Source organism: Bufo bufo, chromosome 9, assembly GCF_905171765.1.
Source record: "Bufo bufo chromosome 9, aBufBuf1.1, whole genome shotgun sequence".
In the NCBI taxonomy this organism is placed as follows: domain Eukaryota; kingdom Metazoa; phylum Chordata; class Amphibia; order Anura; family Bufonidae; genus Bufo; species Bufo bufo.
Genome location: NC_053397.1, coordinates 222,223,809 through 222,250,561, shown reverse-complemented (window position 1 = coordinate 222,250,561; position 26,753 = coordinate 222,223,809). Strand labels below are relative to the sequence as shown.

The following is a 26,753-nucleotide window of genomic DNA, read 5'->3' as shown; positions in this document are numbered from 1 at the left end:
AACACAGCCTTCCCCAAGCAGGGGGGCTGGTAACTTTCCTTTCCTCCCCATGAGGCAGGATGTGGGAACATTCCACACCTTCTCAAAGAGGGGGGAGCTAGACTGGAATGAACTATTCCAGTCTAGATATACTAAACTGGCTAAGATCCTGTTACATATTGCTGCCACCTGCTGGTGTACATGGAAATTACAGCATAATACATAAAACAGGCCTGGATAATACATATATAGGATATATGCATTGTTAGATTACACAAGATGACATTAAATATACACTTAACATGTTGTAGCGGGGAGAAAGAGTTTAGTGACATACTCTGGGATGTTACACATGCAACAGGGGCCCCCAGACATGCAAACAATGCCTGCACAGGGGCTCTTTGCTGTAGTGTCTAAAGGCGCATTTACGCAGGTCGAGCAGCAGCAGATTGACGGGAAGGAAGCGTTCCTTCCTGACAAATGGCTGCTCATTTAGTGGGGGGGAAGCGCTTCATTTACATGCAACAATCACCTCCACAGTATGAAGACGAGGGGTCTCTATTGTGATCGATCATCCTCATACAGCTGCATTGTTTCTGGGTAGCAGATCGCTGTTTAGAGCGCACAAACTGCTGTCCGGAAATGATAATTTATGTCCTGCGTGAACGACAGGATCACCCAATGAATGAGCATTTCTCTCGTTCATCGAGTGATCTGCAGCACATTTAGACGGGCAGATTGTCGGGAACATGTTTTTGCAGGAATGTTCGTTCCTGATAATCTGCCCGAATAACTGGGCGTTTAAATCCACCTCAACCCTGATCAGAACAGTTTGTTTTCCTCCATTAGTACGGTACAGAGCCTGGCATAAAAATGACACTTCCCAGAATGCAAATGACCAGAAATCGTTCTGTGTAGACATTGATCAAGCAGGGGATGTTGGGAGATTTCAGCTCTGAAGTGTAAAGCAAGCCTAGACTATAATGCAGCCACAATGAGACTTTTGCAGGAGGACTTGCTGCAGAGCTTGTGTCATTCTTCTGACATTAGCTTTCTGGCAGATACATGATTCAGGCGTTTTCCAGGCTGGCAGAGTTTTCTTTTCTCTAGCAAACATGAACTTTGCCATTACACGTGCAAAGCAACTTGACCTGTTAACTTCCCGAATCTGCCCCCCTTGTTGATTTCTGCTGGGGGTCTCAGGAGAACTTTTAGTTTAGTAAATGAAATCAAGATGTTGTGGTTGGAGGACGGAGGGGTGCTGCAGGGGTAACGCTGCCATGTGACGGGGTCCGGGGAGGGGGGTTTACTTTGTTGTGTTTATTATTTGCAGCTCTTGTGTGGATTTATATGTTCTGAGGTTGTCAGGGATCGTTGTCAAATGTGTCAGGTAAACAGCCGGAGGGACTTCTCGCCCGCCCTGTGTGAACAGCGATGGAGCCGAAGTAAACAGAACTGCAGCGTGGTGCAGACACCATAGTGAATGTCAGCACCAGACATGGTAGCGGTGTCAGCAGGAGGGTCCTGTACATTATATATGTATCATATATGGTGACATATGCAAGGGTGGATACAGACGAGTGTTGATCGAGCACCAAAGTGCTCGGGTGCTCGAGTAGAACACTTTGCGATGCTCGGGTGCTCTACAGAGCACCCGAGCACAATGGAATCACCGAGCATTAAACCAGGCACCCCCTGCTCTGAAGAGGGGAGGGTGCCGGGTCCCAGTGAGGTCTATGCAGAAAATGACTGTACAGTTAGGGAATCCCCCAGTGTGAGTCCACGGCTTAGGAGTCCCTGCTCTGACTCCATACATAGCTATGTCCATATATGAAGTCAGTGGTTGGGGACACCCAGTGTATTTAAATCAAATTTAGCCTCTATTTCTGAAAAGTTTCTGTCAGGGTTTGAACTCACAACATTCTACATTAGAGGCAAGTACTTTAACCACTCAGCTATAAAGCTAAATGATAAACTATGTCAGATAAACCTCATAGTAGTTTGTCATGTAGTAAGTATTCCTATACAGCAGAAGTATCATTTCATATTTCAGCGCAGGTTAACATGCAGCAGTATAGTGTAGTGGTTAAAGTCCTTGGCTCTAATGTAGAAGGTTGTGAGTTCAAATCCCGGCAGAAACGTTTCAGAAATAGAGGCTAAATTAAATTTATATATTTTATAAAATTTTTTGTAATTCTAAAAAATGTATGGCACAAAATAAAAGTGGAATTACAATTTTTTTTTTTATAAAAAATAATTAATAAAAAATTAATTAATAAATATATATATATATATACATATAGATAAAATCATAATTCTGATATATATGAATGTATAATATGTGCGAAACTACTACTGATGTTTTTAGCCATAATATATTTACATATATTATAATATATTATATATTCTAAATATATTATAATATATGTAAATATATTATGGCTAAAAACTTATATATATGTTTAAATTAAATTTAGCCTCTATTTCTGAAAAGTTTCTGCCAGGTATTAAACTCACAACCTTCTACATTAGAGCCAAGAACCTTAACCACTACGCTATACAGCTACATGTTAACCTGCAGTGAAATATAAAATTATACTTCTGCTGTATAGGAATACTTACTACATGACAAACTACTATGAGGTTTTTCTGACATAGTTTATCATTGAGCTTTATAGCGGAGTGGTTAAAGTCCTTGCCTCTAATGTAGAAGGTTGTGAGTTCAAATCTCAGCAGAAACTTTTCAGAAATAGAGGCTAAATTGGATTTAAATACACTGACTCAAGCACTCGAGGTATTCGGCCATACACTGCGATGTGCTGAGCATCGCGATGCTTGAGCCAAACTGGTGTTCGGCCGAGCATGCTCGCTCAACACTAATATAGACAGATGGATCATACGAGTGTATTACTGCAGTGCAGCGGCGGCATGAAGCGCACAGCGTCATAGCAACCAATGACACCGTGTGCTCCTGCTGTCAGCAGGAATCCAGGCTGGGATACCACGTTCCACGGCCGTGTGCATTCGGCCTTATAGGATAGCTGCCTTATATCTGGTTGCATCACAGGTGGAGCTTGTTAAGAGCTGATTTGCCTCCGTTCTTGTCACATCATGGACATAGGTGCATTCGGCCTAAGTCAATGTTCCACCTTTTAACTAGCCCTTGAGACATGACTGGGATAATAAGTAAGCCAGCACCTCATCCGCAGACAGCTGTTTCGGGGTGATGGCCCCTCATCAGCGCAGACCAAATATAGTACCACTACCTCCAGTAATCCTAAGTATGAGAATATAACTGCTCTAATACCGCTTCATATGTACAAAAAAATTAATACTGCCTCCTATGTACAAGACCACTTGAAAAATGGCAAAAAATCTTATTTTACATTGTTGGATCTTAACAAGGTTCAACAAGCAACAAGAAGAAATGGGAGCTTACGCGAAACGTGCGTTGGGGCTCATTGGATCAACATTTTGGTATTTATTTATGGCATTATTTCTCTAGTATACTATTTATTGTCCATGTACATTGTACTTTATACACTTTGCACTTTAATAAGTATGTACTGAATCTGGCTTTAATATTTTGTCCAGGTTGGTGAGGTCATGCATATATGTCCCCCACTGGGGTATCTATTCATCATCTAGTACCTCTTTGGCCTTATCCAACATTGGTTTAATGCTGTATCTTGTCTATTTGTGATCCCTCCACCCTGTGTGTTATCCACCATTGTTTTGTATTGTCTGTTATCATTTTTATTGCATTTTTCCCTTCTGGGAACCATAATAAAGTTTACATATTTTATTAGTCGTGCTGTGCCTGTTCTCTTTTTTGGTGTTGATACTTGGTATATGGCCTAGTACGCATACTCACTCTGTGAGTTACTTACGATTGGTGTTTATTTACTATCTTTTATGGTCTATGTCACCTATATACACTGCTCAAAAAAATAAAGGGAACACTTAAACAACACAATGTAACTCCAAGTCAATCACACTTCTGTGAAATCAAACTGTCCACTTAGGAAGCAACACTGAGTGACAATCAGTTTCACATGCTGTTGTGCAAATGGGATAGACAACAGGTGGAAATTATAGGCAATTAGCAAGACACCCCCAATAAAGGAGTGGTTCTGCAGGTGGTGACCACAGACTACTTCTCAGTTCCTATGCTTCCTGGCTGATGTTTTGGTCACTTTTGAATGCTGGCGGTGCTTTCACTCTAGTGGTAGCATGAGACAGAGTCTACAACCCACACAAGTGGCTCAGGTAGTGCAGCTTATCCAGGATGGCACATCAATGCAAGCTGTGGCAAGAAGGTTTGCTGTGTCTGTCAGCGTAGTGTCCATAGCATGGAGGCGCTACCAGGAGACAGGCCAGTACATCAGGAGACGTGGAGGAGGCCGTAGGAGGGCAACAACCCAGCAGCAGGACCGCTACCTCCGCCTTTGTGCAAGGAGGAACAGGAGGAGCACTGCCAGAGCCCTGCAAAATGACCTCCAGCAGGCCACAAATGTGCATGTGTCTGCTCAAACGGTCAGAAACAGACTCCATGAGGGTGATATGAGGGCCCGACGTCCACAGGTGGGGGTTGTGCTTACAGCCCAACACCGTGCAGGACGTTTGGCATTTGCCAGAGAACACCAAGATTGGCAAATTCGCCACTGGCGCCCTGTGCTCTTCACAGATGAAAGCAGGTTCACACTGAGCACATGTGACAGACGTGACAGAGTCTGGAGACGCCGTGGAGAATGTTCTGCTGCCTGCAACATCCTCCAGCATGACCGGTTTGGCATTGGGTCAGTAATGGTGTGGGGTGGCATTTCCTTGGAGGGCCGCACAGCCCTCCATGTGCTCGCCAGAGGTAGCCTGACTGCCATTAGGTACCGAGATGAGATCCTCAGACCCCTTGTGAGACCATATGCTGGTGCGGTTGGCCCTGGGTTCCTCCTAATGCAAGACAATGCTAGACCTCATGTGGCTGGAGTGTGTCAGCAGTTCCTGCAAGACGAAGGCATTGATGCTATGGACTGGCCCGCCCGTTCCCCAGAACTGAATACAATTTAGCACATCTGGGACATCATGTCTCGCTCTATCCACCAACGTCACGTTGCACCACAGACTGTCCAGGAGTTGGCAGATGCTTTAGTCCAGGTCTGGGAGGAGATCCCTCAGGAGACCGTCCGCCACCTCATCAGGAGCATGCACAGGCGTTGTAGGGAGGTCATACAGGCACGTGGAGGCCACACACACTACTGAGCCTCATTTTGACTTGTTTTAAGGACATTACATCAAAGTTGGATCAGCCTGTAGTGTGTTTTTCCACTTTAATTTTGAGTGTGACTCCAAATCCAGACCTCCATGGGTTGAAAAATTTGATTTCCAATTCTTTAATTTTTGTGTGATTTTGTAGTCAGCACATTCAACTATGTAAAGAACAAAGTATTTCAGAAGAATATTTAATTAATTCAGATCTAGGATGTGTTATTTTTGTGTTCCCTTTATTTTTTTGAGCAGTGTATTTATTTCCAGGTCCCTTAACTGTGCATTTATAATAATTAGGGATGAGCGAATAGACTTCGGATGAAACATCCGAAGTCGATTTGCATAAAACTTATTTTTAATACTGTATGGAGCGACGTACAGTATTAGAATGTATTGCCTCTGATGAGCTGAAGTTATTACTTTGCGAAGTCTCGCGAGACTTTGCATAATAACTTCAGAAATTGATTTAGACTGTAAAAAAACATTTCCCGAACTCTGGTTGGTTCCGAGGTACCACTTGGAACCGAACCCGAAGGAAATTGCTCAGTTTTCTACTGTCTAGAAGTGCCCCGTGACCATAAGAACATAAATAGGACTTGTATGCGGTCCCTGCTGCATATTGTATGTAAGCACTGATCGCATCCACCTCTTGTTACATTACTGCCCCCCAGACTCACTATATTACGAGCCTTTCTTGGATTACTGTTGGGATATTTTGTATCTTTTTATTAGCCTTGTTCTCTTTGTGTTCTGTTTTTCTGTTCTGTTCCCCTCAGTAGTGACTGCCCATCCCCCCTCTGCTATCACCTCATTACACTCCTGGGCGACTTCACGTTATTTATGGAGCAGTTTTGGGTTAATGGGCAGCAGGCACGGTGGTGCAGGTCTCCTGGCTCACTTTTCTAATACCTACAATGTGATACATGTGCTGTTCCATCCACCGGGGAACGTTCTGGAGAACATTGACCCCTAGGAGATCAGGAGCCATGTGCCGATGATCAGAAATGTCCTATGGTTGTACAGTCTTGGCCAAAAGTTTTGAGAATGACACAAATATTAGTTTTCACAAAGTTTGCTGCTAAACTGCTTTTAGATCTTTGTTTTTAGTTGTTTCTGTGATGTAGTGAAATATAATTACACGCACTTCATACGTTTCAAAGGCTTTTATCGACAATTACATGACATTTATGCAAAGAGTCAGTATTTGCAGTGTTGGCCCTTCTTTTTCAGGACCTCTGCAATCCGACTGGGCATGCTCTCAATCAACTTCTGGGCCAATTCCTGACTGATAGCAACCCATTCTTTCATAATCACTTCTTGGAGTTTGTCAGAATTAGTGGGTTTTTGTTTGTCCACCCGCCTCTTGAGGATTGACCACAAGTTCTCAATGGGATTAAGATCTGGGGAGTTTTCAGGCCATGGACCCAAAATGTCAATGTTTTGGTCCCCGAGCCACTTAGTTATCACTTTTGCTCCATCGTGCTGGAAAATGCATTGTTCTTCACCAAACTGTTGTTGGATTGTTGGAAGAAGTTGCTGTTGGAGGGTGTTTTGGTGCCATTCTTTATTCATGGCTGTGTTTTTGGGCAAAATTGTGAGTGAGCCCACTCCCTTGGATGAGAAGCACCCCCACACATGAATGGTCTCAGGATGCTTTACTGTTGGCATGACACAGGACTGATGGTCGCGCTCACCTTTTCTTCTCCGGACAAGCCTTTTTCCAGATGCCCCAAACAATCGGAAAGAGGCTTCATCGGAGAATATGACTTTGCCCCAGTCCTCAGCAGTCCATTCACCATACTTTCTGCAGAAGATCAATCTGTCCCTGATGTTTTTTTTGGAGAGAAGTGGCTTCTTTGCTGCCCTTCTTGACACCAGGCCATCTTCCAAAAGTCTTGGCCTCACTGTGCGTGCAGATGCGCTCACACCTGCCTGCTGCCATTCCTGAGCAAGCTCTGCACTGGTGGCACTCCGATCCCGCAGCTGAATCCTCTTTAGGAGACGATCCTGGCGCTTGGTGGACTTTCTTGGATGCCCTGAAGCCTTCTTAACAAGAATTGAACCTCTTTCCTTGAAGTTCTTGATGATCCTATAAATTGTTGATTGAGGTATAATCTTAGTAGCCACAATATCCTTGCCTGTGAAGCCATTTTTATGCAACGCAATGATGGCTGCACGCGTTTCTTTGCAGGTCACCATGGTTAACAATGGAAGAACAATGATTTCAAGCATCACCCTCCTTTTAACATGTCAAGTCTGCCATTTTAACCCAATCAGCCTGACATAATGATCTCCAGCCTTGTGCTCGTCAACATTCTCACCTGAGTTAACAAGACGATTACTGAAATGATCTCAGCAGGTCCTTTAATGACAGCAATGAAATGCAGTGGAAAGGTTTTTTTGGGATTAAGTTAATTTTCATGGCAAAGAAGGACTATGCAATTCATCTGATCACTCTTCATAACATTCTGGAGTATATGCAAATTGCAATTATAAAAACTTAAGCAGCAACTTTTCCAATTTCCAATATTTATGTAATTCTCAAAACTTTTGGCCACGACTGTACATTTATATGCATTGTGATGATTGTAGACCCTTCGTAATGACCTTGATGCATGCACTGTAAATGGTCTGTGTTCTATGCACTGCAGAGAAGTCCTAGATGAACTTCTATATCATTGGGTGGAGGCGGTCACATAACTTGGTGTATCACATACAGCGGCATGCAAAAGTCCACATTATTGCACACACAAGTGCACTCGCTAGTTTTACTTTGCACTTTAACTCTGCTCCATCTCCTCCCCTCTGCTATACAGTCAGCTTCCCATACAATGCTACATATTTTGGCCATCAGTTAATGAAGCTGCATGGGAAAGCTTGAAGTCTGGCACCGAGCTGCTGCCTCGCCCCGGCTCCGTGTATTCTTTCCCATTAGTCCGCCATATAAGCTGGGCCGGCTACGACACTTGTTTGATGAATCACGTCATCTGAGACTTATAAAACCAAGTGTAAAGCCATTTATGGGAAGACTCGGGGCTAAGACTCTAAAATGTATTTTCAGATGGAGGGTTTTTGACTGTTAATTATTTTAACCAAAACAATTAGAGCTCCAGACTGCTTACATGGGTCTGCCGGGCCCTATGGCCTTTGCCTCCAGTATACAAATGTATGTATACATATAAAATCAACAGAAAACCAGAGTAAGACATGAACCACCTGGGTTGTCGATCTCCACTCTCCTGGTCCTGAAGACTGTTGTGGGATTTCAGCCATGTGGAAACAGGAATTTGGCTCCTTTTAAAAAATTCATTTAATAACACGTCAAACCGTCCGCCACAAATACGACACATTACATACATTAAAGGTAATTATCATTGATACAATTAAAGGAAGCAAGAAAAAGGTTGGGCATGATCTGTGTGGCACCTTCTGTTCGAACCCTCCCCAATAAGGTGTACCTCCATACAGTGTAGATATGTAGATCATGACTTACAATGCCTAATTATAAGCGCCATACAGCGCCGTATGCTGGCTAAATAAAACTTTCATACAGCTGCCTCAATAGCAATGCTATATAGAGCTACCACAATCATACACTGAAAAATAATGTACTGTACAGCGCCACACAATGCAACCTAAGTAAATACCACTGTACAATGCTTGAATAATATCGCCATATAGTGCTCAAATAACAGCTCCATGCATTAAGTCATCTGATAACAGTGTGATACAGTGTATACATAACACTGCTTATGTCTCATGTTGCCAGTAGCCCAGGAAAGAGGAAGAGCTAAGGAAGGGGCAAGCTGGCAGGGCATTTGCCCTGGGTACCAGGGAAGCTATACAGCCTAGGGACGGTTGAAATGTTCCCCCAGTATGGTGTACAGGTGCACAGTTGTGGTTCTGGGGTCCCAGGTCAAGTCATCTGGGTGCTGCATGCCAGGGGTGGTGCCAACAAACAACACTACTTAGGAAAGGGTATTTAGATCTCTGCCTTTGGTGAAGCAAAGCCTGGCTATGATTTTGGTATGCTCCTATCAATTAAAGGGGTTGTCTACTAATTTTTAATTGAGTTTAGCATTAAAGAAAAGTTGACGTGCTTGCCCTTTGTTATGTGAATTCTACTTAAATTGCGCTACAGAGAAGCAAAGCAGAGAGTGAACCCCAACCTGCCGCGTCTAAGACACCGACTCTCAGGCCACAGCTCCTCCTTATAAATCCGTATCCATGGGGTATAACCGGTATGTAATCAAATATAGAATCTGGAGCTGAAACCTTAGGCTACTTTCACACTAGCGTTAATATTTTCCGGTATTGAGATCCGTCATAGGGTTTCAATACCGGTAAAAAACGCTTCCGTTTTGTCCCCATTCATTGTAAATGGGGACAAAACGTAATGGAACAGAACGGAGATCTCCAAAATGCATTCCGTTCTCATACCAGAGAGCAGCGTGCTGCGGTTTGCTTTCCTTCCTGGGATGCGGACCCACAATGCAAGTCAATGGTGACGGATCCGTTTTCTAAGACACAATCTGACACAATAGAAAACTGATCCGTCCCCCATTGACTTTCAATAGAGTTCATGACGGATGTGTCTTGGCAATGTTACAGATAATACAACCGGATCCGTTCATAACGGATGCAGACGGTTGTATTATCAGTAACGGAAGCATTTTTGCTGAACCCTGCCGGATCCAGTAAAAACGCTGGTGTGAAAGTCGCCTTACCCATAATGCACTGCCGCATGGGAGCACCCCCAGCAAACTGTCATGTTTTACTGGACAGGGTCCCTTTAAGAATCATGAATCAGGTGAACTCGATACATTTCTGTCTCCTCCTTCCTTGTGATACACGTTTGACACTTTTTATTCTCATGTGACCCAGTAAATCTCCCAGAGAAGTTGCAGATTTTGTCACTGACCTGATTTGAACTTTTTTCAGCTACATGGAAAACATAACAGAGGGAAGCAGCGTTTATAGAGCGCCCGTCATGTGATTCGTCAATTAGCGCAAAGTATCATTAGTGTAATCAATCAAGGCGGACGTCGGAGTGACTGGTGTTACTGAAACGTCTGTGAAATCACTTCTAACTGTGAAGCCAAGGGGCTGGGAGCCAGGGGCACAGCGGCCGTTATAAAAAAAATAAAATAAAGTTTTTTAATTTTTGAGCTGCTGGGTCCCAATGCAAAATTTGCAGTGAGGCCTTTGGGCCCTCTTAGGGCCAAGATTCAACTGCTACCTCTGCAGTCCCTAGAGCCATGCCCCTATTGGGCCACATGAAGATATAGACTCCCTGTATTATCCAAGAGTGGGAAGGCACTTACAAAAAGTAAAAGGGTTGTCCCATAAAAATATTCAATTTTTAAAAAAAAACAGAACCTGTCTCTAAATAGTTTTATAATTGCATGTTATTAAAATGTGTTATAGCTATGTTATTCAATAAACAATATAGCGCCACCTGCTTTAGTTCTCTTTTTATCTTCTCTGTCCACCTCACTGAGGTGGACACACATGCTCAGTTCCATCCTTCAACCGCCACCAGCTGCAGCATAAAGGACACACCCAGTGAGAAAGGACACACCCACTGAGCTGCCTGATTGAAATAAACCTTGCAGAGCAATTAGAGCAATGAGTGCTGAGATCTCTGGATCCATGTGAGGTGCATGGCTGGTCCTAGCAATTGCTAGAAACTGATTGTCATGTACTATACTGTATGATGTCTGATTTTTATTTTTGACATTATTCATGGGATCATCCCTTTAAATGTATAGCGAGACGCAACCTTTCTGTTTGCTGGAGAATATAGTAAATAGCTGTCATTACATGTATTAAAATGTTTAAAAAAAATACGTTTTATTTATTTATTTTTATCTGTATAATTTGTTACATTATTTATTTATTTGGTCATATAATTAATAAGTTATATATTTGTTGTTTTGCACCTAGAACAGAGATTTCAGCATTGGTGGACTGAGAGTAAAATGGGCCCCTGTGAATTAGAGGGGTTGTCCAGGACTTTATTTTTAAATATTCACCCAATATCTGTGAAGAGATCAATAACTTACCTGCTCCCCGCCAGTCTATTTTGGCTCGGTAGCTTCCAAACTGTCTTCACTGGATTCACTGTCTTCCTGTCAACTGCCACCCGAATGGGTCACGTGCGCAGCTGCAGCCATTGATTGGTCTCAGTGGTGACATGTCCCCATTTGGTATGTGACCCATTAGCAATGTGTTGCAAACACAACTAAACATTAGAAGACACCACCATTATAACTGGCACATAGTTACAGATTTTGCACTGGGGCCCAGAAACGTCGTTATGTCCCTACTTTCGAGGTCTACAGGTTAGGTCTGGTGTAAAAGTGTCATTATAAATGTAACAGAGTGCACTAAGTTTTTTCAGACAAAAAGGAAAAGGCCCCAACTGAGCTTGGAGCAATGAAGAGAACAGGTTATTTATTGTTATTGTTGGCGGAGGGGCTTCTAGACCAGCGCACACTGACTGCTGGAGAACACGGCGCTCGAGGCAGCCGGCGATCCTGCCTTTGTAGCAGGGGGTGCCTGACAGGCCCTGGAACTCAAAAAGAATGCAGAGACATTTTATATGATCTCCTGCAGCAGATGGAAATAGAAGAATAAAATGCACAAAGTAAGTCAACGTTGTACCAAGATAAAAAAAAGTTACATTGTACAAGTTTACATCAATGTCCAGGAGGCAGAGGAACAATGTTACAAGTGTAATATAAATAAATTAACGAACTCCATCAGGAATGGAAAGTTAAACTGCTCTATAGGCAACATAACACTATAACAACATCATAGAGGAGTCAGTGAAGCAACCAAATGAGGGAAAACCTGTCAACACCAAATTCACCAATTTGCCCCCAGATGTTAAGACTTAGATGGGGAACGAACACCTGTGGGTCTCATTACTAGTTAAACTGGCCTAAAGGAGTCTTAAACATTTGACCCCCAAAACAACAAGATCGGTAACATTTTCCAGGTTTATAACTAGGATGGTGAGGAATTTAGATGTAGTGTATGATCGAAAATGACCACAGTTATCTTCCCCGCCCAGCGTCTCCCCATTCACCCGTGTTCCATCTGTAATACAAGGTATTATTAAATGAAGCTTTACTTGGGGTAGAGGTAATGCTGGGTAACATACTAGGACCTGCAGGTAATGCCCCGTAATAAAATTAGGGGCAGCCTCCGGCAGTCCGTGGGCATAAAGTCCGTTCTCTGCGAAGCTATTGAATTTTGACCTACATATCACCTAATAAACACACAACCATTACACGGTCACAAATTTACTTGAATAGTAATACCACCCATTACCTGTTGTGGCAGCTGTAGAGAAGAATGTGTAGTCACTTGCAGACTCTTCTTGACCATAAGAGTCAGTCATCAGGATTTACACACTCTGGTTCTCATTCAGACCGGATCTCCGCTGCAACTTTTTGTGGTGCAACTTCATTTTAGCTGTGTCCAGAGAAATGCATGCAAGCCGGTTCCCTCCTGTAGACTGTATGTGAGGAAAGAGCATCCGAGATCTCTTGCCCATCTCTCACTTATTTTTTTTGTAGCAGATGCTCTGTGACAGCCTTACACCTGAATATGGTTCTAATATCCTCTTTCTTAGGCCTCCTGCACCCGACCGTGTCCATTTTTTGTGGTCTGCAAATCACAGATCCAAAAAACACTGATACAGCCCATGTGCGTTCCGCATTATGTGGATCTGTACATCCTGACCTTTGTTATTAATGTCTATTCTTGTCTGCAAAACGGACATGAATAGGTCATGTTCAGTGTGCTGTTCGCATCTTTTGTGACCCCATTGAAATGAATGGGTCCACATTCAATCTGCAAAAAATGCAGATCAGATATGGACCAAAACTATGGTTGTGTGCATGAGCCCTTAGTCTGGTGATTGCTCAGAGGAGTCCTTGGATTGATAGACCTTTAAATAACTTTGATTTCTGTGCCTCTTTGCCAGGTATAGTGAATGCTCTGTGCAGTTATTTTCACAATCTTGAATTTTGGTTCATCAGCTTTGTTTGAGGGAATCCTGGGATGTGTGGTCCCGTGGTCTTGTCTGTATTACAGTTGTGTCAGTTGTGGGTTCAGCTTTCTTTTGTGGTTTAGAGTTTGTGATTTTCTTACTGTCTTGGTCACTTTCTGCAAGGTTTTATTCCTTTTACCTACATTCATTGCTCTTCACCTGTACACTCTTGCCATCTGTTCCATTATGTAATTGTGATCTACTCAAGTTCTGGAGTGTCATCAGGATTTAAACCACTGGTTTTCATGTAGACCAGAGTTCCACTGCAACTTTATGCGGTGCAACTTCCCAATTTTAGCTTTGGTCCGGAGAAATGCATGCAAGTCAGTGTTCTCCTGTAGACTCTATGTGAGGAACCAGCATCAGAGATCTCTTGTCTGTCTCTCCCTCACTTTGTTTATAGAAGATGCTCTGTGCCTTAAACCTGAATCTGGTTCTGTTAGTCTCTTGCTTAGTCTAATTTTTGCTGGGAGTTCTTCAATTGATATGCCATTAAATAACTTTAGTTTCTGTGCCTCTTTGCAGGGTATAGTGAATGTTCTCTGCAGTTGTTTCCCGAATCTTGAATTCTAGTCCATCAGTTTTGTTTGAAGGAATCCTGGGATGTGTGGTCCCATGGTCTTTACGTGTGTATTGCAGTTGTGTTAGTTGTGGGTTTAGCTTTCTGTTGTGGTTTAGAGTTTGTGATTATTTTACTGTCTTGGTGGACTCAGCAGTTCAGGGTCAGTTTCTGCAAGGTTTTATTCCTCTTACCTACATTCATTGCTCTCCACTTGTACACCATTGGCATCTGTTCCATTATGTAATTGTGATCTACTCAAGTTCTGGGGTGTCAGAGTACTAAGCGCCATTGAGTACGGCTTGGGAAAAGTGACTGCTGTTGGTCAAGTTCTGCAGTCTTGTGTCGTTACAATATGTTACTCGATTGAAAAGGTGCAGTGGTAAAATCTCGTAAGAGAAGGGTCTGCTGTGGATGAATTGTTGTCAAGTAGATACCAATGAAATGAATGAGCCTTCACTCCATAAGAATTCTCTTGTTGTTTTTGTGCACAGGGTCGTTGCTGTCTGTTGGGTTTGGGTTAAATGACCTTGTCACGGCGCTCAGCCTCCAGCTACATAATATTTCTATAGATCCTGACGTCTCAGACGTTCCTTTCTCCTACTTGTGTATTTTACACTTCGTACCTGTTATTGCTCTTTAGAAAAAACAATAAAGACCAAAGGTGGCCAATTGGTAAAAAATGGAAAACAGTGTCCACCCAATACAACCAAAAGGACACCCGTAGTTGTAACGGGGGACGAAGGCACGCTGAAACGCGCATTGGGGTAGCGCCACCCTGGGTGATATAGCACACGGTCTTTTTTGGTGAGTCTTTGCTTTCCTTTTTTTACCTATACGGCATTTGATTCAGGTTATTTCATACCTAGTCATTATTGAGGTTTGCTCCTATTTCGCTTATGCTGCACTCGCACGCAAACCCTGTTCCATTTTTTGCCGTGTAGGTTTTCTTTTGATTGCTGACTCAACTGTTACCCATGCTGTATTTTTGGTCAATGGCTGGTCATTGTACCGTATATAATTAATTCCATTGATCATTATCTTTTATATTTGACACGTGTGCTATCCCAGGGTGGCGTTCTTTTTCTGCTTCTATTCACTTTTTAACGGCATATCACTTATTGCTTTATATTTTAATCATGTTACAATAAAATTATATTTTTACATACGGCACCATGAGCTCCGTTTTCTTGTTTTTTCGCCTGTTATTGCTCTTTGTAGAGGTTTTCAGAATAAATTGCACATAATCCTGCAGATTAGGACCGCTTCATGCTGGGCCAGGATTGATTTGGTGCGAGGGTTCTTGCTGACAGTGTTCTCTTTCTGGCACGTAGCAGCAATACGTTTCAGTGACTGCAGGAAACAGTCCTCGGGGTCTTACACTAAGTAAATGGAACAGGCCCGTGGACCTGAGCCTTTCACATAAAGCCCCAGACTCATTTCAAAGGACATTTTTGGATTTTTTTTAATGCAGATTATCCAATTACTTGATTTATGCTGGTTAAACAGGATTTCTCTCTAGAGAAGAGGAAATGGTGCACCCGCAGTTTCTATATCCCGTTACCTATGGACTTTGTGACCATCTGGAATAGGAAGGAGTCCAGTATTTACCACAAATACTACAAATTTGCAAAAGATGTCCAGCTCTACCAACCGGGCCCCTGACTTTTTTACAACATTTTATAAAAAATAAATCAATACACAATTTCTGAGAAATCCACACACGAGAACCAAGGGTCCATGGCCATGGAAAGAGTAAGGCGCACACCTCAAGAAGGAGACACCTTAATTAATTTGATGGTATGGAAATAAGGCTGGTGGAGGCATGTGAATTTCTTTGCAGCAACACAACTTTACTGTATATATAAATATAATCAGGCCACATATTGGCAATCTCTCATTGAAGGCACATACGCGTAGTCGTTACAAGTCTCTTAGAGAGCACATTAGGCTTGGAGGTTCCACTCAGAAGTACAGTCTTTAAAGACACAGTCCTTGAACCATTTACTGTCCAATATAGTAGTCCAACGAGGTCTTCATGGACTATGTTAGGCCAATAGATCCCTGTTGTTTACTTCAGGGTCTCCACTCATCTGGAGCTACAACTACTGCTGGGGGCATTACTCCTGCTGCTGCTCCAGTATTCTAAGGGGTTTATGCAAGGATCTAGGCTTTGGCTCCTCTTTGGCCCAGTGGCTTTACCCTTTCCCCACTGCCCTTTGTAAGGGAATTTGGCTTTCACCTGGCACTCTAGTCACTTCTGCTGGTCACATCTACATCTATCTCTAGGTATCTGAGATGACTGCTGCTCCAGGTCCCAGGCAAGAACTTACTTGGTCCTTGTCTGCAGCCCTCTTTCAGGCCTAGTCTGTGGCCTTGTCTTTTATGCACTCTCAGTCAAAGACTGTAAAGCTTCTAGAGCCCCTGCCCCACTTTTAGGGACCTTATTCTTACTGCATAACCTACTGTAAACCTTAGACCTAGATTTAACCTTAGGGACATTCTCAACCATGCACATGGACCAGGTTCTTCCCCTTTTAGCTAATTCATACTAGCACTGATGATTAACTGGTGCCTCTCATGTCTACATAGTGTTAATGTAATTCTAGCCTACTCTACCCTACTCTTGTATGGTCTCCAATAAGTCACACATGACCATCTATGGCCGAATGCCATCCATTCAGAATATTTCCCTATATTGCCTTCATATTCCACCTTCAGAAGATCTCCAGAGTCATGTGATGATGAGCATAGCAGAAGTGGTGGTCACACCCATGTCCTTTAGCCTTAGTGGGCCCAAGACAGCTCTGCCATATAAGACACAAGTATTATAAGTTACACAAGGTATGGAAGTCAATGTGACTGTATGACTATGTACATGTGTTTATAGCTGCCTTTCTTGTAATTTTTATATGTAATTCCATGCATGAGTTAATACTGTAATAGCTCTTATCACTAGATGTTACAGAAACTAGGAGGTTATATAAGGAGCTATTGCCAGGAAAGTAGTCGGTGTGTGGCTGAAGACACATGGTATGCAGAAGTGCCCTGTGCTGAGGAAGGAAAAGAGCTATCATGGAGTCATGCTGCAAATCCCAAAGAATGGGCCCAACAAAGGGAGAACCTCAGAGGAGTCTGTAAAAAATGCTGAAGAGGGACATATCAGAGCTGGAGTCATTGAAATAAGCTCCATCGCAGCCCCTGTGACACACCAAAAGGGATAAGTGATAGCACAGCGAGACAACAACTGTTATGGCACAGGGCCATAGTGCATGAGGCAGACTAATGGACATTGTGGGTGAGGAGACGTATGTTACTGTGGATGCATCTAGTCATCTGCTGAAGGTCCTGATGCTCAGCACTGGTCCCAGTCTCAGTGTGGGCTCTATAGGAGCTTGATGCTGAAATTGTTTGGGGGTGAAGTGGCACTGATGTGTTGAGCTGTAGTCATTGTAAGGGAGCAAATAAGTGTAAGTGTAAGCAGGTGAGAGGTTAGACTAGCAAGTATTTATTTTCTGGAGGCTGTATTCTCATGGAGAGTTTTGGAAAGAGGTTTTGGCACCAAGGTGAGAAGAGTTGGTTAGATTGTGAGTGGTGCATGGAGAATCTCTATTGGCCTATGTAACAGTTACATGTCCATAAGATGAGTGTTGGTGACCTGGAGGTCAGAGTGGACTTGTTTACTGTGGGTACAGCAGGAATGTGAAAGGGTCATTGGGTTGGAAGCCCAAAAGTAGTGGTTGTTGCCTGAGGACACGCAGCATACTGGGTTACCTAGCTGTTGTGGAAGACCTATACATGGTCCCCTCAGATGTCAAATGCAAGACTTTTAGTGAGGAATGGGTTGTCAGATGTAGAAGGTGTCATTTCTGGAAAGTCTTCTAGTGCTGTGAAAAACATCAGCTTGGGAGAGAACCAAGATGAGTTGGGTAGTGCTAGACTTATGGATGGGTGGGGGGGCTGACAATTGGGTCCTGGATGGTTTGTGTTGGATTGCAGCTTAGAAGGGACTGGTGGTCCATGTGTAGTAGAAGGAGGGCTGCCCAGTGGTCGGCAGTGGTCGGTAGTGAGCGCTAACTGGTTCTGTTCTTTAGTACAGTGCAGTACATTAAAGTGGTAGAAGTTGTTGTTTGAAAAACAGGCACTTGAGAACAGAGCCAGGTATGGATAGTCACCCTCCTCCTGAGCAAAAGATATATGTTGTCTGTGAATGCTGATGCTAGAGTGCTGTGTGTGAGACTGGTGAGACTGGTGAGACTGGTGAGACTGGTGAGACTGGGTTCCAGAGAGTGTTGTGAAGTTAACATTAGTGTCACCTAGAGTGAACTACAACCATAATGCATACTGTGCCCTAAGAGACTGTAACCATCAAGAGTTGTAAAATCTTTAGGGCAACCCATAAAGTCAGCAATCATTTCTTAAAAAAATGACCACCCTCTTACAGGTAGGTTAGGAGGGGCCCAGGAGCTTCAGGTTCTGCCTCTAATAATAGTTTTGCTCCTGCAGGAAGTGTCGATATATGTGATCCCCGGGTTCCTTTTAAGCTTAAAAAATACATTTTTGGCTTCACAACAAACTGAATAGAAAACCCTATAAAGCTGTGCAGAGTGAGGTAAGTTTACAGCGATGTTCTGGATCCTGTGTAATTGTACCCACCATAAACCGCGTGGAGGCTGCGTACGATAGCGCACACATGTTTAGTCACTTAGCCCGGCCCGCTGAGTGCATTGTAAAATATCCCAGTATTTACATGTGTGATGGTTAAATCATTCTGCTCCTACCGTAAAGCTTCTCCTAGATGTCTCTAAAAGGAGCCACGTATAAAATATTACCCTCCTAATAGCAAAACCATTAGAGAATCTTTATATTTACTGTATAACCGGCGGATCTGACACCAGAAGAACTCCACAAATAAACCCGTCCATTATTCCCAGTGCCTTTTTTTAAAAACTTTAACAGAACTGAAAAATGGAGCAATGAAAGAAGGAAGCCTAGTCTGAGGAATCATGTTACCTCAAGGACGCTCAACCTGTGGCCCTCCAACTGTTGCAAAACAACTCCCAGCATGCCCTAATAGCTGTAGGCTGTCCAGGCATACTGGGAGTTGTAGTTTTGCAACAGCTAGAGGGCCGCAGGTTGGGCATCCCTGTGCTACATCACATTAATAGCCAAGCGTGTGTGCATCACTTACCTTAGGGAAGAGATGGCACCAGGTGCACTATGGGATGAAGGCAGCTTAATCCGATGAATCACGTTACATCATGTGGATGGCCGGATGCAAGTGCGTCACTTACCTGAGGAAGAGATGGAACTTACCTGGGGAAGAGGTGCACTATGGCAAGAAGACGTCCTGGTCTGATGAATCACATTACATCATGTGGACCGCCAGGTGCGTGTGCGTCACTCACCTGGAGAAGAGCTGGCACCAGGTGCACTATGGGAAGAAGATGGCCTAGTCTGATGAATCACATTACATCATATGGATGGTCGAGCGCCTATGGAAGAATACAACCCGACAGGGCAGTGTAATGCTCTGGGAAATGTTCTGCTGGAAACCTTGGGCACTGGCATCATGTGGATGTGACAGGTACCACCTACCCCATAGCAGCAGTGCCCCCTAATGGCAGTGCCGTCTTTCGGCAGGATAAGTCTTTACAGAATTTTATTATCTCCATTATGTCTGGTATTTACCGTATTTCTAGGACTCTACATTCACGCCTCCGGTACCTCGCTGGTCCCCGATTCCTCCACTTCTTATTTATTTAGTCTTTTGGTAAATTAATCAGTTTCTCTATTACTGCTTCCAATACCAACAGGAAATCCAAGAAGAGAGAAACCGACTGAATGCAAACACAGACGGCCGCCACAATACACAGGTCCTGCATGTTTGACACAAAACACTAAAAGGGTTTCAGCCTGTAGGATGTGGTCGGATCCGTAATTCATCTTCATGGACGTTACATCAATGTGAGGTTTATTCATTTATTTCTCTTCCAAATATTTACATTGTGATCAAACACTTCATTTACACATGCGTCATTAAGGCTAATGATTATCATAAGTAGTGGATGTTCCCGGTGTGATAAAGGTTTTGGACATTTTGTTATTTTTTTATGTGGGTTTATATAATTATACTAGTATTATAGCAGGTTTATTCTTGTACAGGGGGCAGTATTATAGTAGTTGTATTCTTGTACATGGGAGGCAGTATTATAGTAGTTATATTCTTGTACATAGGAGCAGTATTATAGTAGTTATATTCTTGTACATAGGAGGCAGTATTATAGTAGTTATATTCTTGTACATAGGAGGCAGTATTATAGTAGTTATATTCTTGTACATAGGAGCAGTATTATAGTAGTTATATTCTTGTACATAGGAGGCAGTATTATAGTAGTTATATTCTTGTACATAGGAGGCAGTATTATAGTAGTTATATTCTTGTACATAGGAGCAGTATTATAGTAGTTATATTCTTGTACATAGGAGCAGTATTATAGCAGTTATATTCTTGTACATAGGATGCAGTATTATAGTAGTTATATTCTTGTACATAGGAGCAGTATTATAGTAGTTATATTCTTGTACATAGGAGGCAGTATTATAGTAGTTATATTCTTGTACATAGGAGGCAGTATTATAGTAGTTATATTCTTGTACATAGGAGCAGTATTATAGTAGTTATATTCTTGTACATAGGAGGCAGTATTATAGTAGTTATATTCTTGTACATAGGAGGCAGTATTATAGTAGTTATATTCTTGTACATAGGAGCAGTATTATAGTAGTTATATTCTTGTACATAGGAGCAGTATTATAGCAGTTATATTCTTGTACATAGGATGCAGTATTATAGTAGTTATATTCTTGTACATAGGAGCAGTATTATAGTAGTTATATTCTTGTACATAGGAGGCAGTATTATAGTAGTTATATTCTTGTACATAGGAGGCAGTATTATAGTAGTTATATTCTTGTACATAGGAGGCAGTATTATAGTAGTTATATTCTTGTGCATAGGAGCAGTATTATAGTAGTTATATTCTTGTACATAGGAGGCAGTATTATAGTAGTTATATTCTTGTACATAGGAGGCAGTATTATAGTAGTTATATTCTTGTACATAGGAGGCAGTATTATAGTAGTTATATTCTTGTACATAGGAGGCAGTATTATAGTAGTTATATTCTTGTACATAGGAGGCAGTATTATAGTAGTTATATTCTTGTGCATAGGAGCAGTATTATAGTAGTTATATTCTTGTACATAGGAGGCAGTATTATAGTAGTTATATTCTTGTACATAGGAGCAGTATTATAGTAGTTATATTCTTGTACATAGGAGGCAGTATTATAGTAGTTATATTCTTGTACATAGGAGGCAGTATTATAGTAGTTATATTCTTGTACATAGGAGCAGTATTATAGTAGTTATATTCTTGTACATAGGGGGCAGTATTATAGTAGTTATATTCTTGTACACAGGAGGCAGTATTATAGTAGTTATATTATCGTACATAGAAGGCAGTATTATAGTAATTATATTCTTGTACATAGGAGCAGTATTATAGTAGTTATATTCTTGTACATAGGAGGCAGTATTATAGTAGTTATATTCTTGTGCATAGGAGCAGTATTATAGTAGTTATATTCTTGTACATAGGAGGCAGTATTATAGTAGTTATATTCTTGTACATAGGAGCAGTATTATAGTAGTTATATTCTTGTACATAGGAGGCAGTATTATAGTAGTTATATTCTTGTACATAGGAGGCAGTATTATAGTAGTTATATTCTTGTGCATAGGAGCAGTATTATAGTAGTTATATTCTTGTACATAGGAGGCAGTATTTTAGTAGTTATATTCTTGTACATAGGAGCAGTATTATAGTAGTTATATTCTTGTACATAGGAGCAGCATTATAGTAGTTATATTCTTGTACATAGGGGGCAGTATTATAGTAGTTATATTCTTGTACACAGGAGGCAGTATTATAGTAGTTATATTATCGTACATAGAAGGCAGTATTATAGTAATTATATTCTTGTACATAGGAGCAGTATTATAGTAGTTATATTCTTGTACATAGGGGCAGTATTATAGTAGTTATATTCTTGTACATCGGAGCAGTATTATAGTAGTTATATTCTTGTATATAAGAGGCAGTATTATAGTAGTTATATTCTTGTACATAGGAGGCAGTATTATAGTAGTTATATTCTTGTACATAGGAGCAGTATTATAGTAGATATATTCTTGTACATAGGAGCAGTATTATAGTAGTTATATTCTTGTATATAGGAGGCAGTATTATAGTAGTTATATTCTTGTACATAGGAGGCAGTATTATAGTAGTTATATTCTTGTACATAGGAGCAGTATTATAGTAGTTATATTCTTGTACATAGGAGCAGTATTATAGTAGTTATATTTTTGTACATAGGAGCAGTATTATAGTAGTTATATTCTTGTACATAGGAGCAGTATTATAGTAGTTATATTCTTGTACATAGGGGGCAGTATTATAGTAGTTATATTCTTGTACATAGGAGGCAGTATTATAGTAGTTATACTCTTGTACATAGGAGGCAGTATTATAGTAGTTATATTCTTGTACATAGGAGGTATACCTATAGTAGTGTTTTTATTGATTAAAAGTATTATTAATGAAACTTTTGTTGGGCATAATGACATCCAATTTAGTACATTACAAAATTAAACTGATATATTGTAGATTTATTATATTGTTATTTTCTCTGGAAACCTCATAGGCAACAAGCTGAGGTCAGAACTGAGAACTGAACATATGAGATAGAGGCATGATTTATTTTAATATAATATTTTTATTTCTGTATGATCTCCATTGTGAATCTCTTGGCATGGAGACAGATCACAGAAAGAGAAAACAGACCTATTTATACTTCAGGACTGAAATTAATGTCTTTGGAACATTCGTCTCATTCTCTGTTTGTGTAACTGATAACAGTCCAATATACAGCTGTGCTCGAGCAAACATCGTGATGTCACCGCGCCTGCGACCGCAATGAAATAACCACCGGTTACTTTATGAAAATATCACTGCAAGAACAACACATTAACATCGGTGGAGACCTAAAGGTTTGTACAGGATTTATTTTTTTTCTCCTATGCAGAAATCTATGCTCCTCTCCTCCCCGCTGCTCTGTTCAGGCTCCATAATGTCTGTTAACTTCCGCATTAATGGGGTTACGTATTGCAGCCTATGATTGGCCTAAGCAATGACTTGACTCATCAAAGACGGAACTTGGGGACACGCCACAAGTGTGTCCGAACTCTCTATGACTGCCATTACTTCTGTCCTCTGATTAACTGCGGCATGGAGCCGTCCATTCTCCAATTAATTTATCAGAATGACCTACTGTTTAAATAAAATTTTTAATTTTAACATATTTTAGGCGGGTTTTTTTTCTCAAATTTTCGGTCACTCTGAGCCTCTCACTAGGCTGACACTTCTTGTTCTATAGAGATCACTTCTTAGCATAAAAATAAATCTATAATCAGAGCAAACAAGTTTGAAAAAAAACCTTAAAATATATCAGAGTCTAGTTGTAATTATTCATAGTTTTTCCCTTTAAACGGTACCTCCAATAATGTCGCCAACCTTGTGATGATGTCATGTGGTTCTGACATTTTGGGTATGAACATGACTAGGAGCCAGAGCTGCACCCAGTTGCCTTATAGGCACGCATGTATTTTCTTTCTGTGTCCGTTGCGTTTTTTTTGCGGACCATATACGGAACCATTCATTTCAATGGGTCCGCAAAAAAAACAGAAGGTACTTTGTGTGCATTCCATTTCCGTATGTCCAACATTTCCTATTATTGTCCGCATTACGGACAAGGATAGTACTGTTCTATTAGGAGCCAGCTGTTCCGTTCCGCAAAATACGGAATGCACATGGATGTCATACGTATTTTTTGCAAATCCATTTTTTACGGACTGCAAAATACATACGGTCGTGTGCATGAGGCCTTAGGGCTCATCCACACGGCCGCTGCCGTATTGCGGCTTGCATACAGCTGGTCCGCAAAACACAGGGCACCAGCCGTGTGCATTCCGCATCAAGGATGCGGACCTATTCACTTGAATGGGTCCGCAAATCCTGAGATGCGGTGCGGAACGGAGAGGAAGCACGGAACGGAGTACTTCCGTGGGTTCCATTCCATGCGTCCGCACCTCAAAAAGATAGAACTTACTCTATCTTTTTGTGGAACAGATGGATAGCGGACCCCATTCAAGTGAATGGGGTCGCGATCCGCATAAGGCAGCCCCACGGCCAGGGCACGTGCATTGCAGACCGCAATTTGAGAAGGGGCAACGGTCGTGTGAACAAGCCTTTATTCTCAAGTTTCCTTCCCGACTTCTAACGATGCTAATATGTTAATTAACTCCCGATGACATCGGCCTTAGTGTCAATGAAAGTTCAGAAATATTCATTCATTCTGTTGGGCCTCATGCACACAACCGTATCGATTTTGCAGTGCGCAAATTGCAGATCCCGCAAAATATAGATGCAGTCTGTGTGCTGTTTATTTTTTGCACACCCATTGAGTTCAAAGTGTCTGTGGTCCGCATACGGATGCGGAAAAAGCACATGGATGATCCGTGTGATTTTTGCATTTGTACGTCCGGTCCTATACTTGGCCGCAAAATGCAGACCTATTGAAGTCAATGAGTCCACACAAAATGCGGATGCAACATGGACGGTATCTGTATTTTGTGGATCCGCAATTTGTGGAATGCAAAATACATACAGTTATGTGCATGAGGCCTTAAATCAGGAAAAAGGCATCAGAATTGTGTAATAACTGCCAGTGGCCACTAGGGGCGATGCTGCACACAATGTAAGAATCACATAGAGATGAATGAGATACTGAGAGCTCAGCTAATGTCCTGCACATTCTGCATCCACTCTACGTGACCGGCATCTGCATTCTATATACAACCCTAAAGAGGCATTATTTCACGTGATGTCAATCTTCTTCTTTCTACCCCTCCGCTGGGATCTGTGACTTTCTTCTTTCTAAGAATCATTAAATTCTTCTCAGTAGAACTTATGGAGCAAGAAAATGAAAATAAAAACTGGTCTCGTGTTTCACCCTCCTGAGTTCACGCTCATCCCTACAGGATGAAATTTATTTTTGGAAGAATCTGATCATTTTTCTATTTGAAAATGCCAAGAAATTACAAGAATTCCAGGAGATTTGAGAACGGCAGAAATTCCCCCCAGTGACACAACATTTTACGATCAGAACCCACAAATATGTCAACAAGGTTCATGAATAAAGATGGGTTTGTTTCCAGCTGAGAAAAATATTTTAGATTCTGTCCCTGGAAGCAAAATACCGAGAATAATGTAAAGAAGTGTAACTGGTCAGATATGTGCTAATATACTTTAAAGGGGCTGCCCGCTGCAGATAATAGAGTGCATGGACAATAAGCTGATCACAAAGTGTCCTCCTGCTGAAAGCCCCAGGGATCACCTGTAATCTGTAGAGGAGAACTGTCAGTAAGTGTTCAATTTCCCTGCAGCGCCACCACAGGGGAAATGAAGTATTGCACAGTGTCCATTCACATCAGTGGGCTGTCTGTGTAATGCGGGACAGGACAAGTCCTCCAGAGCAAGAGATGTTCTCCTTTCTGATTAAAAGATGAGGATCCTAATCAGAGGACCCTCTGCCCCTGGATTATCTCAGAATTCCCCGATAGAGCATATTAAAATGGGTTCTCTAAACAGCAGAGCCTCTTCCTAAAGGTTCTCTGGTTTTGTTCCCTTTCTGGCAAGGATTACACATAACAGTTCAGGAGATAAAATATAAAGGAAAAATGTCTATTTCTTCTATTTTTGTATCTAATGTTCTTCTGGTTTTAAAAAAGCCATACTGCCCCGTGTGAATTTGGTCTAAAGGGGTCCTCCAGTGAATTACTTGAAAGGGTCTGTATGATTTAGAAAACTTATTTTCAAATACCCTATAAGGGAACCCTGAGTTAATATGGGGGTCCCCCGGTTACAAAGAGTGTCTTTCACCTTGGAGGACCCAGCACACCCATGTTCCGATCATTGATTTCTATTAAATCGGTGCAACGCTTTTTTTCTCCTATGGGGGCACCGCAGTTGTTTTCTGGATCACCCACAGATGGCAGCTTAACATTGGCAAACCAGAAGCAGGACTACCTGTGATCAGTTTAGAACTAAGGGACTTTTTTCAATCTGATGTCTAAGATGCCACTAGATTTTGGAACTAGAAAAATATCTGTAAAGAATAAATCAAGGCAACTGGACTTACGGTAGATTTCTTGAAAACGTTTCACTCGTTCTTCCAACGAGCTTTCTCAATTCTGAGTGACTGTACAAGAATTCTCTGGGAATAAATATGTAACTGAATCAACATCTGGTAATTATACCCAGCATGGGGTCAGAGGTCATTATACCCAGCATGGGGTCAAAGGTCATTATACCCAGCATGGGGTCAAAGGTGTTGATCCCATTATCCTAATTGGAGTCAGTAGGTGATAAAGAATTCCCAGAAAAAGGTGTCAAGACAGCATTGTATGTGGCAGACAATAGATGTCTAACCCTTCCACCTCTATTTAAGCTTGGCTTCTCCATTTTTACGTAGATGGCCTCCTTCACACCTCGTTTGTACCAATCGGCCTCCTTATCCAAAACACTTACTTGACTGTCTTAAAAGGTGTGACCTGTTTCTTTTAGATGTAAGTTCACGGCTGAATCTTGACCAGAGGTTTTGGCTCTTCTATGCTGAGCCATACGTTGATGTAGTTGTTGTTTTGTTTCGCCGATATACAGTTCTGAGCGTTCCTCATTGCACTGGACTGCGTACACCATGT

General features: G+C 41.7%; 1 long non-coding RNA gene across 1 annotated transcript in view; it reads left to right on the top strand.

Moving 5' to 3' along the window:
- Positions 1-22,524: 22,524 nt before the first annotated feature.
- LOC120978923 overlaps positions 22,525-26,753 on the top strand; it is a 37,109-nt gene continuing 32,880 nt past the window's right edge. The window contains exon 1 of the long non-coding RNA XR_005774209.1: positions 22,525-22,982. This is a non-coding gene — a long non-coding RNA (uncharacterized LOC120978923). The remainder of the gene's footprint in view (positions 22,983-26,753) is intronic.